Source organism: Crocodylus porosus, unplaced genomic scaffold, assembly GCF_001723895.1.
Source record: "Crocodylus porosus isolate Cpor-Errol unplaced genomic scaffold, CroPor_comp1, whole genome shotgun sequence".
In the NCBI taxonomy this organism is placed as follows: Eukaryota; Metazoa; Chordata; order Crocodylia; family Crocodylidae; genus Crocodylus; species Crocodylus porosus.
Window position 1 is genome coordinate 36,918,081 of NW_017728909.1, and position 14,329 is coordinate 36,932,409.

Sequence of the window (14,329 nt, forward strand, 5' to 3'; positions counted from 1 at the left end):
CCTCCGCCATATTGGGAGCGCTCGGGCTGAGCGGCAGCGCTGCGCCAAGTGCCCGGATGGGGCCGCTAAGCCAATGGCAGCCAGAGCCGGCCTGGCCGGGCGGGGCGGAGTACGGGCGGGGCGGCCCCTGGGGCTGGATGGCGGGTCCCGCCCCGCCCCAGCGCCCCCGGGGCCCGCTCCCTTCCCCTGCCCCACGGACACCCGGCACGGCTGCGCCGCGGGGAGGACATCCACGGCGGGCCGCTGCCCTGTGGGTACAAGGGGCGCGAGGGCAGCCCAGGACCTGTCCGTCTTGCCTGCGAGAGGGAAACCGGTAAAAGACACAGGAAACTCTCCGGCCGCTCGTCCCGGACTCTTCTCAACCCCCTCCAGCGCCCCAGCCTGCCCCTCACGGGCCTGGCAAGTTTCTTCGAGGCAGGCAGCATCTTCCTGTGGTAGGAGGCGGCGGCGGCTGGTGCAGACTCCTCGCCCGCATGGCCGCCCGGGGACGCAGGGTGCTGGAGCATCAGGCACGAGCGTCTCGGAAGCGTGTTCGGCACCGCTCAGCCCCAACAGCCAGGCGGGGTATCCGACTGAAAGGAGAGTACGTTCCTTCAGGGCTGGAAAAATAAGCTACCGGTCCTGGGAAAGGGGAGTTCAGGTCTCACCCCTATGTAATAATATGTTTCCACACAGTTACCTACCCTTTTTCACTATTTCTGTGAATCCCAGCCTGAAAGACAAGGAGACACAAATGACTGGTAATGACTGCCTCAACCCTCCTTTGTAAACTCTTTGTTAAAAAAGCATAGGCAAAATGATCACAGGCCTAGAACTCAGTAGTCGGTCCCCCCCTCCCCCCAGCCATTAGGCCATGTTTTGGTTAGTTTTGCAGGGTGCCACACGATTTACAATAAAAACCCAGGACTGTCCAATAGGAATCCATATTGCCAAAAGCACATCTTCACCTGTTGCAGCCCTACCAAGTTTTTTGCCACAGAAAAATAGTTCAACTGCTTTTCTGTAGTCCAAGAATGGACAATGCCAACTCTTAGTCTTCACTCAAAGGGCATCTTGAATCTGTTGAGGGGCACCCCATCTCTAAAGAGATTGAGGACCACTGCTCTAACCATTTTAAAGCATAGTTTTACTTCGGAGCCAGGGACAGAATCAGTGGAGTAGTGAGAAGCCTTATCTGACAGATGAAAAATATGGAGCAAGTAGAATAACCCATGGATCATAAATATCGAGCAAGGAAGGACCTCAGGAGATGTACTCCAACTCCCTGCTCAAGGCTGGATCATCCCCATTCAAACTATCTTGTCTACCTTGGTCTAGTCTGCTCTTACAGAACTTCGAAGGATGGAGATCCTACAACCTCACCAGGTACTCCATTAACCACCCACATGTTAGAATAGTCTTCCCAATATTAAAACTGAAGTTTCCAGTGTTGCAGTTTAAAACCATTGCTTCCTGTCTAGAGCAGATTCAATATGCAAGTATAGGTCAAGTCCCTCTTCTGTGGCAGATGTAGTAAAGAACTACCAATTAGTCTGAGAGCTCAAATAGTAAGAGAGTCTCAGCTAGGGATTTGAGGGTCAAAGGGTTAAAACCCTGATGCTTATCTGTGGGGGAGATAAGAGGATTGTAAATGATCACTTTGAAAAAGATTTTTATAGTTACAGTGTAGTATACTTTCAGTTGAAGTATACTTTTTATTCACTCATGTTGTTTTGGTGGTGTTGCATTCCACATCCCCAGTCGATGAAAAGTCTGCAACAAACTAGCTTGACTATTGCAAGCTGTTAAAACTCATGCATTTAATTTCAAAGCCACAAATTCAATCCTGTGCCTTGATCAAGACGGTATCCATCATATATGCCAGTGTCCCGTTAGAATTTCTGAAAGTCAAGTAGTACTACTTATATTGACAGTACAGGTAAGAGGTAACTTTGCTGCTATAACATAGGAGCAAGTTGGGGGCTGTGCAGTTGCATCCCCCCTTTGATTCCTGCTCCACCCTAACTTTAAAAAGTAGGGGGGAAGGGGAGTGGAGTGACAGCATTTCTATTCAGGCAGTGCTGAGACCAATTAACTTCATAGCTCATTAGTCCCTATTCCTGCTAATGTCTTCTCCACTCCACAGGTGTTAACAACCTCCTCTCTCTCCTTTTAATGGGACATCAAGGCCATTTAAAAAAAGCCATCCTTTCTTCTGCAGTTTTGTTTGGTTACCCATTCCTGGCAACTTCTCCATTTCATAGCCATGCAGAATGTTTTCAGTTTGAGCTAAAAACCTTAAAGTGGGTAAAGTAAGTCACTCAAGTGCAAAGTGACTGATAGTAGGAGTACTGGAGGCACTGTCAAGATGCTCAAGACTCCATTTCATTTTATGAATCTAAATGAAATGTACATTTTACTATTACGAACACTAATGAAACAATTTTTTTTACTTTTTTTTTTTTGCCTAGTTGGTTGTGCTTTTTCCGCTTTTATATATAATGTAGCCAATTGGTGCACATTCCAGTAGTTATATTTAGTTTTGCTTTGATCTAAATAATATAATACTAGCCCCCTCCCCCCCAGCATGTTCACAAAGCTTCTGGAGAAATGTTGTGGTATGTGAAGATGTGCACACCATCTGCACTCACCTTTTCAAAATCCTAGATCTGCTCATGCCTGCAGATGCCAAAACTGTTTGCAGTTTCCAGGAGTTCATGAGAGGCTATGGGATCTGTTAAGAACATTCTTCATGAACATTGTTTTCAGCTGACTTGTTATACAATTCTCACCAAATATGGAGAGTTGTTCTTGCTGTACTTAAGAGTTATCTGGTCAAAAATGTTTACCAAAATACCATAGCCTTTTAGCTTTCAGAAGGTTGGCAGTCATAGTTTAGCAGTAGCTCTTCCTCCAATTCTCAGAAGGTTCATCTGCCATTCTTCTTAAGAGAATCCACCAAGATGCATCACACTGTCTTGCTGGTTATGGTTTTGGCATTCAAAACAGGTGATGAGGGAAATGCAGTCTCAAGGTAGAAAAGAATCTCTCAGTGCTCCTTGTAACTGTTTCAATTCCACCTCCAGTACCAAAAACAATATGTATCCTAATTTCATCTGAACAACCTTAATAGCGAGTGCCCTCAGCAGTTTTCAGGCAGAATAACTTCCCACGAACATGTAACGTGGACCAGATGTGCTGATCTGTTATCTGACATAAGAGCATGAGTTCATCAGTAGCTGAACTCGGGGGGAGTAAAGGGGCACCCACTCTAGGCACTGGAATCAATCTGTATCCCAGAAGCATACCCATGCCGGGCACCCTGGCTACTACTACTTTAAAGAGAAACAAGCTGGGGCAGGTAGAATAGTGGCCACTGTAGCAGCTCAGCCTGGACTGCATAGAAGCTCCTGGTGTGTGTAAGGCTGCTGCCAGTCCTACCTTTCCCCACCCTCCTACAGGGTCTGCCCTGGATGCTTATTACACAATTGGGTCATAACATTTAGGCTACAAGAGCTTTGGGGGCTGGACTTAAGGGACTGGGAGCTCACATTTTTTCTTCTGTGCTCCCTGTTGCAGACCACGGACCCAAGAAGGAAGGCTGTGTGGAAGTAGTAAACAGATGCCTCCGACGGTGGTGCTGCCACAAGGACTTTGGTTTCTTTGATCACAGCATGCAATTCAGGGAGAGAGGACTCCTGGGAGGAGATGGTATCCGCCTCACATGGAGAGGTAAGTCCCTGTTCTCAGCCAGGATGGCTGATCTGCTACAGAGGGCTTTAAACTGACTTTGCTGGGGGATGGGAAAACTTCAAGTAGAGCGTGTCTGGGGACTGGCACACAGGAAAACTCCTATGTGGAGGACACCAAGATGACAGTTTTTGAACATGCTAACAGAACGGTTCTCCCATAACATCTCAGGAAACTGAGGGTGTCAGTCAGGGACCTCAGCTGCCTGTATACCAGTGCCAGGAGGATGGGGAACAAGCAGGAGGAGCTAGCCCTTCTGCTCTGTAGTGGACAATATGACCTGGTAGGGATCATGGAGACCTAGTGGGACTCCTTGCATGATTGGAGCATAGCTGTAGAAGGCTACCCCCTGCACAGAAGAGACCAAGCAGAGAGAAAAGGTGGAGGGTTAGCTCTCTGTGAGACCAGTACACCGCTCTGGAGGCCAACATTGGCTCCAAAGATAAGCAACTTGAAACCCTCCGAGTCAAGCTTGGCCCAGGGGGAGGAAAAGACAGCAAAGGCGAGAAAGACTTAACTGTGAGCATTTATTACAGGCCACAAAACCAAGGGGAGGATCTGGATCTGGAGTTCTCTCAAGAACTGACAGAGGCTGCGTGTGCAAGGGACTTGGTTGTCATGGGTGACTTTAATTACATGGACATAGATTGGGAGGAACATTTGGCTAGGTCAGATCGGTCACACAGCTTCTTAACTGTAATCAAGTAGCTCTTTCTGACCCAGGAAGTGCAAGGGCCAACCAGAGGTACCGCTCTCCTAGACTTGGTCTTGGCCAAAGGAGATGATCTGGTATGTGGCTTGAACTTTGAGGGTAGCCTGAGCGACAGCGACCATGAGCTCATCAGGTTCACTGTCCACTGCAAGGTTGACAAATCAACTAGCAGGATCAAAGTCCTGGACTGCAAAATGCCAACTTCAACAAGCTCAGGGTATTAGTAGGGGAGGTGATATGGGACCAGGGACAGAAGGCAAATGGGGGGGGCGGTACATGATGAGTGGTCATTCCTCAAGGACATGATCCTTGAAGCACAAAAGAAAACAGTTCCCATGAACAGGAAAGGTAGCAGAAGAGCTAGCAAGCCCTCCTGGCTCAATAGGGACATCACGGTCCCATTGAAAAAGAAGAGGCATACTCACAGTGGAAGCTAGGGACTGTCCTCAAGGAGGACTATACAACCATGTTCCACACTTGTAGGGAAATGATCAAGAAAACTAAGATGGCAACTTTGAGTTTAAGTTAGCTAAGGGAGCCAAGGACAATAAGAAGTTTTTCTTTAGGTATGTAGGGAGCAGAAGGAAAACAGATGGAAGCATGGGGTCCCTGCTTAATACCTCAGGACAGCTGGTAATGGACAATCGGAAAAAAAAAAGAACTCCTGAATGCCCATTTTGCTTTGGTATTTCACCAGACCAAGGGGAAAGACAAGCAAGATAAGAATCACAGGGGGCATGGTGGGAATGATACCCTTCTCACTGTGGATGCCGAGCTGGTGCAAAATCAACTAGAAAAAGCTAGATAATGAGTTATCAGGACTGGATGGACTTCATCCAGGAGTGCTGATGGACCTGGCTGAGGTCATTGTGGAACCCCTGGCAAGACTTTTTCAGAAATTATGGCACACAGGGGAGATCCTGAGGATTGGAAGAGGGCCAACATTGTGCCCATCATCAAGGAGTAGAAGAGGAAAGACCCAGGCAACTATAGGCCAGTCAACCTAACCCTCATCCCAGGTAAAATCCTGGAAAAACTCCTTAAAAGATCCATGTGCAATACACTCATTGAGGGTAAGATTCTGAATGACAGCCAGCATGGCTTCATCATGGGCAGGTTTTGTCTTACTAATCTCATCTCCTACAAACAGGTCTGTCACCACCTGGACACAGGAGAGAAGGTTGACATTATATTCCTAGAATTCCAAAAGGGTTTTGATCTAGTATCCCATGATATCCTTGTGGAAAAAACTAGAAGATTGTGAGCTTAAATGCTCAACAGTACAGTGGGTGGAAAACTGGCTGCATGTTAGGACCCAGAGAGTTCTCATGAATGGATGCGTCATCCTGGCAAGAAGCGGCCAATGGTGTTCCTCAGGGGTCTGTGCTTGGACCAGTGCTTTTCAACATCTTTAAATCAATGATTTGGATGTGAGGGTGAAAAGCTTGCTGGTCAAGTTGCAGACAACATCAAGTTATTGGGGACTGTGGTCATGCCAGAAGATAGGTTGCAGATACAGGCAGACCTGGACAGGCTGGAGAGTTGGGTGAACCAGAACCAGATGAAGTTCAACACTCAAAGTGAAAGGTGCTCCATCTGGGGGCAAATCCCCAACATACTTACAGGCTCAGTAGCAACAATTTGACTTGCACCACAGCCAAAAGGGACCTAGGGGTAGCGATCAACCATCACATGAATATGAGCTGGTAGTGCAATGCAGTGGCCATCAGTATAAACACTATACTGGCATGCATCAACCAATGCATCTCATGCAAAACAAAAGAAGTGATACTCCCACTATATTTCACATTGGTGAGACCACATCTGGAGTACTGCATCCAGTTCTGGGCAACCCACTTCAACAAGGATGTAGGAAAAAAAAACAAAAACAAACTTAGAGAGGCCAGGGGAGAGCCACCCGTATGATCAGGGACTTACAAGACAAACCACATGAGGAGAGGCTGAGGGACTTGGGCCTCTTCAGCCTACAGAAGAGAAGGCTGAGAGAGGACTTGGTAGTAGTTTACCGCTACATCAGGGGAGTACATCAAGAACTCAGTGAACAGCTGTTCACCAGGGCACCTTTGGGGAAGACCAGGAGCAATGGATACAAACTCCTGGAAGGCTACTTCAGGCTCAATTCTAAGAAAAACTCCTTCATAGTCAGGGTGTCCAGCCTATGGAACAAACTCCCTCCAGTGGTGCAGTCACCTACCCTGGAAGTAGGTGTGTGCGTGTGAAATGGGCCATATTCTATTCGGATTTGGCCTGAATCAGGGGACAGTGATCCCCCAATTAATTGATTCAGATAACGGTCCCAATTACTGGACGGGATTAACGGATGAGGGAAGGTAAAGTAGTGTGTACCAATGGCAAAGTAAGCTTGGGCTGTTTTCCCCCTCCTCTCTAAGGGTTGGATTTTCTAGCACTCTCTCTCTCAGGTGCCATTTTGTCTATATTATGATTGGTATACCAAAAACATGCAAGTGACTTGCAGAGCCAATGTAGTATCTAAAGAGAGAGAAATAAAAGAAGTGTCCTTATAAACTTTACATCCATTGGTATACAGTCCAGTCTGCTAATGGCTAGATTGCCTCTGTGGAGTTCAGGGACACAAGGGCAGAACCAGCATCTCTTCCCCGATTATACCCTGGCACAAGAGTAGGCAGGAGTAGTACTTTCACACAAGTACAGCCACCATCAGATGATAGTGCTGTTGCTTTCTGGTTCTATAGAGATCAACAGGATTCAAGAACATGGATATATTGCTTCCTCTCCTTATGACCCAGGCCTGTTGATAAGGAAGAGAGTGTGTGCCACACTAACCATGGTATCACAGCCACATGCCCTCTTACCTTCTACAGATTCTATGAATCACTTGTCTTCAAGACAGTCCCAGTGTGAGCTCCAGGTGGTAGCCTATAGAAGCCCCTTGGCCTGAGTCAAACAACTTTATTGGCTGGACGTGGCCACAGGCCATCTCTGATACTCCTGTTCTAAAGGATGAGGCTTCATACTAAGTATTTCCCTCAGTAACCCTGCCTGTCTCTTCAGAAACAGCTTTGGCTAACAGAGTTGAAGCTACCATAAGCCTTTCACAGGAATACTCCTGGTTGACTTAAGACCTACATAAGCCATCAGTCCTAACCAGATAACTGCAGTGTAAATCCTACAAGTGGATTGTGGCAACTACATTTCAATTAAAACAAAACAAAAAATACATGGTATTATTCAATTGAGTTGGTAAGATTTCAAGAGAGACCTGAACGATGCACATAGTTAAAAACACACACTTCAACAATGTTTTTTTTTTCTGAAAAAAATCATGGGTGACAAGTTGAAGGAGCCCCTCAGTTTATTGTGGGTTTTATTTAGCCTATACTGAGCTCCCCGCTCCCTCCCAAAGTCTTTCCAGTTCTAGCTCCCAGGCCTCAAGAGCCTTCCATGCTAGAGCTTGTCACCCAGTGGACTGCTATTCTTTACAGGTAGGCATCTCTGTTTCACAAGCTGTCTACCCAGAAATGGCAGAGAACCAGCTACTAACAAAATCCACCTGCACAAGAATAAGTTGCCTTTTATATTCTCTAGCAAGTCTAGTTTCTAGTTATATACTCCAGTCACCTAGGAAAGTGGACTAAATTTGGCACAACTCAACTCATGCCCTTCAAAGTCAGCTTCCCTTGTTACAGATATCTTTGGGAAAGAGGTTTTCTAATTGTTATCATATGCAGGTAGAAACAAAAGTACATTTACTGCATAGCTTAAAAAACTGTGCCCAAGAGTTGGTTAACAAGGCATAGGGGGAAAAAAAACATGAACAAAGACTTCTTTTGCCTAATTTTTTAGTTTTGCACAGAACTGTAGGGTTTTGGGTATAGAAGTTGTTTTTAGCTAAAAATGAAAACAAGCATGTAATTAAAATCACATATGTCTACAGACACTGTAGGATTATAGTGCAGCACAAAATTAAAATATGCATGTGTCAGCATAGACTGGCATGTGTAGACAAAATGTGGGCCCTAAATTTAAAAAAAAAAAAACTGCTTCAATGCTGCTTCAGTTTAGGGCCCTTTAAACTCCTGTGTCATGCACATATCTATGCATTTACCTGCCTGTCTGGCAGTGGGGAGGGGAGAGGGTGAGCTGTTGGAGGGTGGAGTGGTCCCTGGACTGCGGGGGGAGGGTGCTGGTGCTCCCCTCTGCGGCAGCAGTGATACCCCGCTTCTGCAGGCACCGGGCACTGCAGCTGTGGAGGAAAGCACCAGGCCTCCATGCAGCTCAGGCTCCAGGAAGGAAAAAAAAAAAAATCCCTGCTTTTTTTTTTTTTTTTTTTGAGTGGAGCCTGCTTTCCTGGGCTGCTGCTAGGCTGCCTGCATGGGTTTCCTGCAGAGCCCCTGAGCTGTACAGAGCCTGGTGCTTCGCTCTGCAGATGTAGGGCAGCAAACTAAAACTCGGAGGAGTTTTAGTTTGCTGTGCTCAAAGTCATTTAAGGTGCATTACGCCGCTGAATTTGCTACAGCAGCTGGAATTACTGCACGGTATAGTGCCAACACCATTAAAGCAGTGCAGAAGCATTTAACCGGCTTTAAAATGTCATGCACACATGCCCCTCATTTTGTCTACACACAGCCAATATGTATATATGTTACTATATAAATATATGTATACACACAGTATATATTCATAAAAATGGAAGATAATGTTTCTTAATGTGATTTTAAGATACAGACAAGAAATATATAAACATGAATATTTTTATAGTAAAATGATGCTAGTAAATGTGGTGGCTTATTAAATGTAGCATGATCTATCAAGATTAGGACACATACTTTGGTGCCTTCCATCACTCAAACGTAGCTTGTATAAAAGGATTTTGAGGAAGTCAAGCCCCTCTTAGTCAAATTATACCAATTTAACAAGAACATAGTAAACATCATCATTACACTTCAAAGAGGTAAGCAAAATAATTCACCTTTTCATCCATGTTTTCTTCCATATACATGTGGAAACTGAGGCCCAAAAGACTGAAGCCATTTGAAGTTGAACTCTAATCTCTGGCAGAATCAGGAACGGAAGTAAGAAAAAGCCAAGAAGAAGGTATTGTGTCAAACTTAATTCTTTTGGGGGTCTAGCATAAAGCTCTTAAGATCTCAGAACCATAAATTATTTCCCAGAGTATATGGCATATGCAATATGTTGGTACCAGGAAGTTCTAAAATAGGGCTTTGTTATACAGAAATTTTGGGCATCTCCTGGAGCTCTTAAGACCTAGATTGTGTGCACATTAACACCTGAAACTGGTTTTAGGCACTTGGTGCTTATACAGCTCAAAATCACAGGCAGACAAGGTTCTTTGGGTGAATCTGGTATCTTTTATTAGACCAAATTAAAAAGTTGGAAAAAAAATTCTTAGCATTTTGGGGTTTAAAAACCCTTCATCAGGCTGAGGAAGCCTCTGCAGTTGGTGTGTGTTCTTCCTGGATAGTAAAGAACCACAGGCTGGGCTGGTATGCATGCATGACTAGCAGTCAATGAAAATGTAAATAGAAAAATCATGGCAGTCCAGATCAGGATTATCTGATTAGTGCTACCTAGCTTGTATTGCACTAAGGTGCAGCCACTCTAGGCTACACCTTGGTGTAAACACCTCACCTGTCCCCTCTCCCCAGCTGACCCAGATTGGGCCCAGTTTCTGCACCCCAGATCTCTGCTCCACTGACTTCTGGCTGCTGCCAGTACAGTATGTCCAGGGGAGCAGGCAGGGAAGGCTTATACTGTCTGCCTGGCCACTGCTGCTCTCCAGGCCAGAAAAGCAGCAGCTTGGAAACGGTAGCAGCCCAGTAGGCAGGTTAACCCTTCCATGCTTGCTTCCTTGGGACAGAGCACCATCAGCTGCAAGTAAGGCCCCAGGGGGAGGCAGGATGGAACCCAGAGGGGTAGGAGGCAGGGGAAAAGCCTGGATTGGGCCTGTGGGAAGATTCTTACCTTTCATCCTTCCAGGTCCCTGCTGGCCTGAAGTGTGACTGTTTCAAACTTGAGCTAGCATTAATACTGAGTATCAATATTTGAGTGGCTCACAATATAAAGTGTAAAGCCCATAGAAATACAACAAATACCAGTATTGTAATATTATTACAATGTTTCAATGATGGGTTTTTGCAGCCTTCCCAATGGCAGAAACTACATCTCTTAAGTTCTCAGCTTTATATGCATGTCTCTGCCCAGGAAGTTATAACAGAAGGCCTTAGGAAGCTTGTAGAGTAGGCCTCAATAGATTGCAACACAGGATTTTCTTTGAGGAAAGAAAAAAAATGCAACTTTTCTTTTACTCTCGGTTAATGTTTTGCCTTTGATTTCCTTCTTGTTTGTCTTTGATTTAATTTCCTTCTTGTGCATATTAGCTTAGCAATGGAGCATTCCCAGCACTCCAGGCAACTGGATACAGACAGTTGCTGGCTACTCCTTTCAATCTGTAAACTGAAAAGAGAGCCAAGGGAAGGGGGGAAGTTGTTACAGAGGTAGACTTCACTCCTTCCAGTCCTTTGCACTTCACATGCATAGACCCTGAATAGTTGAGCTAAACATAAGTAGGGTGGTTTTGATCCTTGTTTGAGGGGTTAAGTAGACAGCTGGAAAACAAGAAGCTGCTTTTTCACTGTGTTGCGAAACGTTTTCAGATAGCTCATACTTTGGCTGTAAATGATGTAATAGTGTCTGGGAAACAAAAAACAAGAAATTGCTGAGTTGAGGTTATTGCATCAACTTAATGGTTAGTTCTAGGGCTGGTAGCACAAAGTTTAGCTCTCAGAATTGTGAGCTATGTCCCAGAGTGTGCTGCATGTGCTGCAGTACTGGGGCACCAGCCAGTTCTAATGTGCAGGGTTAAATTGTATTCTTTAGAGCAGGATCAACAACCCATGGCCTGCAGGCTGGATCTGGCCCATAGATCCTTTGGAACTAGCGTGTGGAGCTTTGGCTTCACTGGCATTCAGTGGGCAGAGGGAGAAGGGGGGGAGGAGGCTTTAGTGGTGGAGGTGTTCTGCTTTGCCCATACCATACTGCAGCTGGGCAATTGAGAGAAGTGGCAGAGGCAGCTGGGTCCTAGTTCTGGCCTTCCTCAGACCTGAGTGGGATCTTTCCAGTCTGCAGCCAGAAAACATTGCTGACCCCTGCTTTAGAGAGTGACATAGATGTTACAATTAAAGAAATGTTTTTGCAAAAACATCTAGTTGGTTTAATAAAAGATATCACCTCTACCTCTACCTGATTTCATAGGTGTTACAGTGATACTTTGGCTGAGTTAATTTCATGAGGGAATGTCTACAGATATGGGGAATGAAAGAAAACCTTGGCATTTTGTAGCTGATTGCTTACTGGATATTCTGCTTCTGTTGACTGCATATTTGGACTCTACAAATTTTAAATCTGAGTTTAATGCTTAGCACCCATTTGATTTAAAAGTTTAATAGTAGATCTCTTATGTATTTAATTACATGCATTTAGCATATTAGCTTGCATACCCTACAAAATTAGTCATCCAAAACTGGGGAGGGCAAGTTAAACAAGACAGCTGGTATATTTGTGCAGAATGGAGGCATGGGGACACTGGAATGGCTACCAGGAGCTGGCTTCTTCCCTGCAAGATGGAGGATACACAGAGTTTGCTGCTCTACCAAAGGCTAGAGGTTTAATCCCATTGCAACCATTGCTGAACTGACAGTAGTTTTTGGCAGTGGCTATGACAATCTGTTAGCGCTTCAGTTCAATTTAGAACTCTAAATTGTTGGATAAATATTAGATCCTGTACCCTTGTCAGATGCCTTAAGAAGTACATTTCAGAAGCCTCTACTCATCCAAATAAACCCTTATTTGGAAGGTTAAATAATAATTATATATTCTTCCAGGCAAATGGCATAGAAATTTGACAGTTACTGACCTAATATTACCCCTATATTTAAAATGATACAGACTTACAAATTAAAGATGCCAGCATGCAGACAGATATGCTGGCAGTGAAATCTTCTCAAACTTCTCTTTTTCTGAGACTAATTTTCTTGCATATCCCCCCCCCAAAAAAAAATTTCACAAAACAAGTTGTGTATTTTAAGACAGAATGAAGATAAAAAGACCATAAAAACCTGAGGTACAAGGCTACAAAGAACAAGAGGTCATCGCTATGCTGCAGTTTACTCAAATGAGATGTGCAGTTGTTCTGAGCAGGTGGTGTTAGACCCCCATATACAGACAGGATACGTTCTTGTGGGAAGAATGAGACAAACTAGTGAGGGCCAGGTGTATCACAAATTAGCCCTTCATCCTCCACAAGGGCCTTCCCTGTCTGATCTGCTGGCCTGCTTTCTGCTCCCTGTCTGATTTGCCCCTGTGCTGCCTGTCCCCTCTCTGTTCTCTTGCATGCTACAAACAGAGGCTGCCTGTGCCAGGCACAGGCTGGCCAACCCTTGAAATAGATAATTTATATCCCCATTTGTGATCTCACTTGTTCTTTGAAGAAATAAGAGGAAAATAAATGCAACAATTGGTGGAAAATTGAAGAAGAAAAAATTTGCTCCTCTCTAATAACTTACAGCTTGTCGTATACTCCCTAGTTGTATTTGTATTATTTACACACATAATAAGTGTCAAAAATCAGATGATATTCCTGTTTTTATTCTTTTATTTTGCTATTATATGTTGCCTTGTTTTATGTATTTTTGGTATCAAACACTACGTTTTGTTTTACTTTTGTTTATACTGGTAGTATGTGTAATCTTACTGTATGTTTTTACCAACAATCACTGTGGCAGGGCTGAGCCAAACAGCCAGCAGGTGCTTGATTACGGCGGCCATTTTAGAACTCTGGCCGCCTATATAAACAGCTGGTAGGCCTGGCTGAAACATTGCCTGGCTGTAAGTCTATATGAAACATCTTGGAGCTAAGGGCAGGAGCTTAAGGGGATGGTTTGGAGGCTCCTGGTTCTGGGCATGACCTAAAACTGCACCCTGCCAGGAGTGGGTGGCCTGGTGGGGCTCCCAGTGGTGTGGGAGACCCCAGAAAATACCAGACCAGTTACCACCTTGGTAAAAGGTGGGTTGGGGTGCCTTAACCCCAGCCCCACAACACTGTGGGTACAAGGGGGCCAGGCATGGCTACAGTCACCTGAGCCCAAGGAGGGTGCAAGACCCAGATAGCTGTGCCTGGCCCTATGGCCAGCTGAGCCCCCCCAGGGAGGGAAGCCCTGCATCCCCGGTGAGGGGGTAGAGATGAAGAGCCCCAGTGAGGGAGAAACCAGAGGGCTGGGAGCCCTGTGTGTGTGTGGAATTGCCCTGGGAGGCACTAGGGCAAGCTTGGATCTGGTTGGGTAATTGGCTGGCCACTACCCCAGTGAGGGCTGTGGGAAAGGTCCAAAAGATGGTATGTCTGTCACTCAATGTGTGTGCTAAGTAAAGCCTATGGCCAATGGAGTCCGGTTCGAGAGGGAGCAAGGTGGTACAAGTTGATGATGTGTGAAAGAGACCCTGTGAGAGAGGGTGGAGTGTGAGAGGAGGGCGGTATGAATGTGCATGTGTCTGAGGCCTGACAATAAGGGCTAAGCTTGGTCTGGCTGTAACCCGGAGCATTATGCCACCTGGATGCCATCTGTGAGGCTTGGTATGTGGTGTAGGGGAAGAACAGAGCTGCATATAGCGCCCCCTGGCATCAGGGCAAGAATAGGCAGCCTCCCACCTAATTAACACCATAGTTATTTATCATCAAGGCATGGCAGATGAGGAGGCGGACGGGTGGGCCAATGGCAGACTGGCCCTGAGAGCCCCGTGTTATGATCATAAATCATATAATGTTATTATATTGTATATAATTTGAATGTCATTCTTACTGCATTGTTTTAG

At 45.4% G+C, this 14,329-nt stretch overlaps 1 long non-coding RNA gene across 1 annotated transcript; it reads right to left on the reverse strand.

The window, feature by feature from the left end:
• Nucleotides 1-213: 213 nt before the first annotated feature.
• On the reverse strand, nucleotides 214-8,365 carry LOC109307932. The gene is made up of 3 exons (XR_002100411.1): nucleotides 7,120-8,365; nucleotides 2,631-2,713; nucleotides 214-599 (listed from the first exon to the last, which is right to left on the reverse strand). It is a non-coding gene; the product is annotated as an uncharacterized LOC109307932 (long non-coding RNA).
• Nucleotides 8,366-14,329: the final 5,964 nt, after the last annotated feature.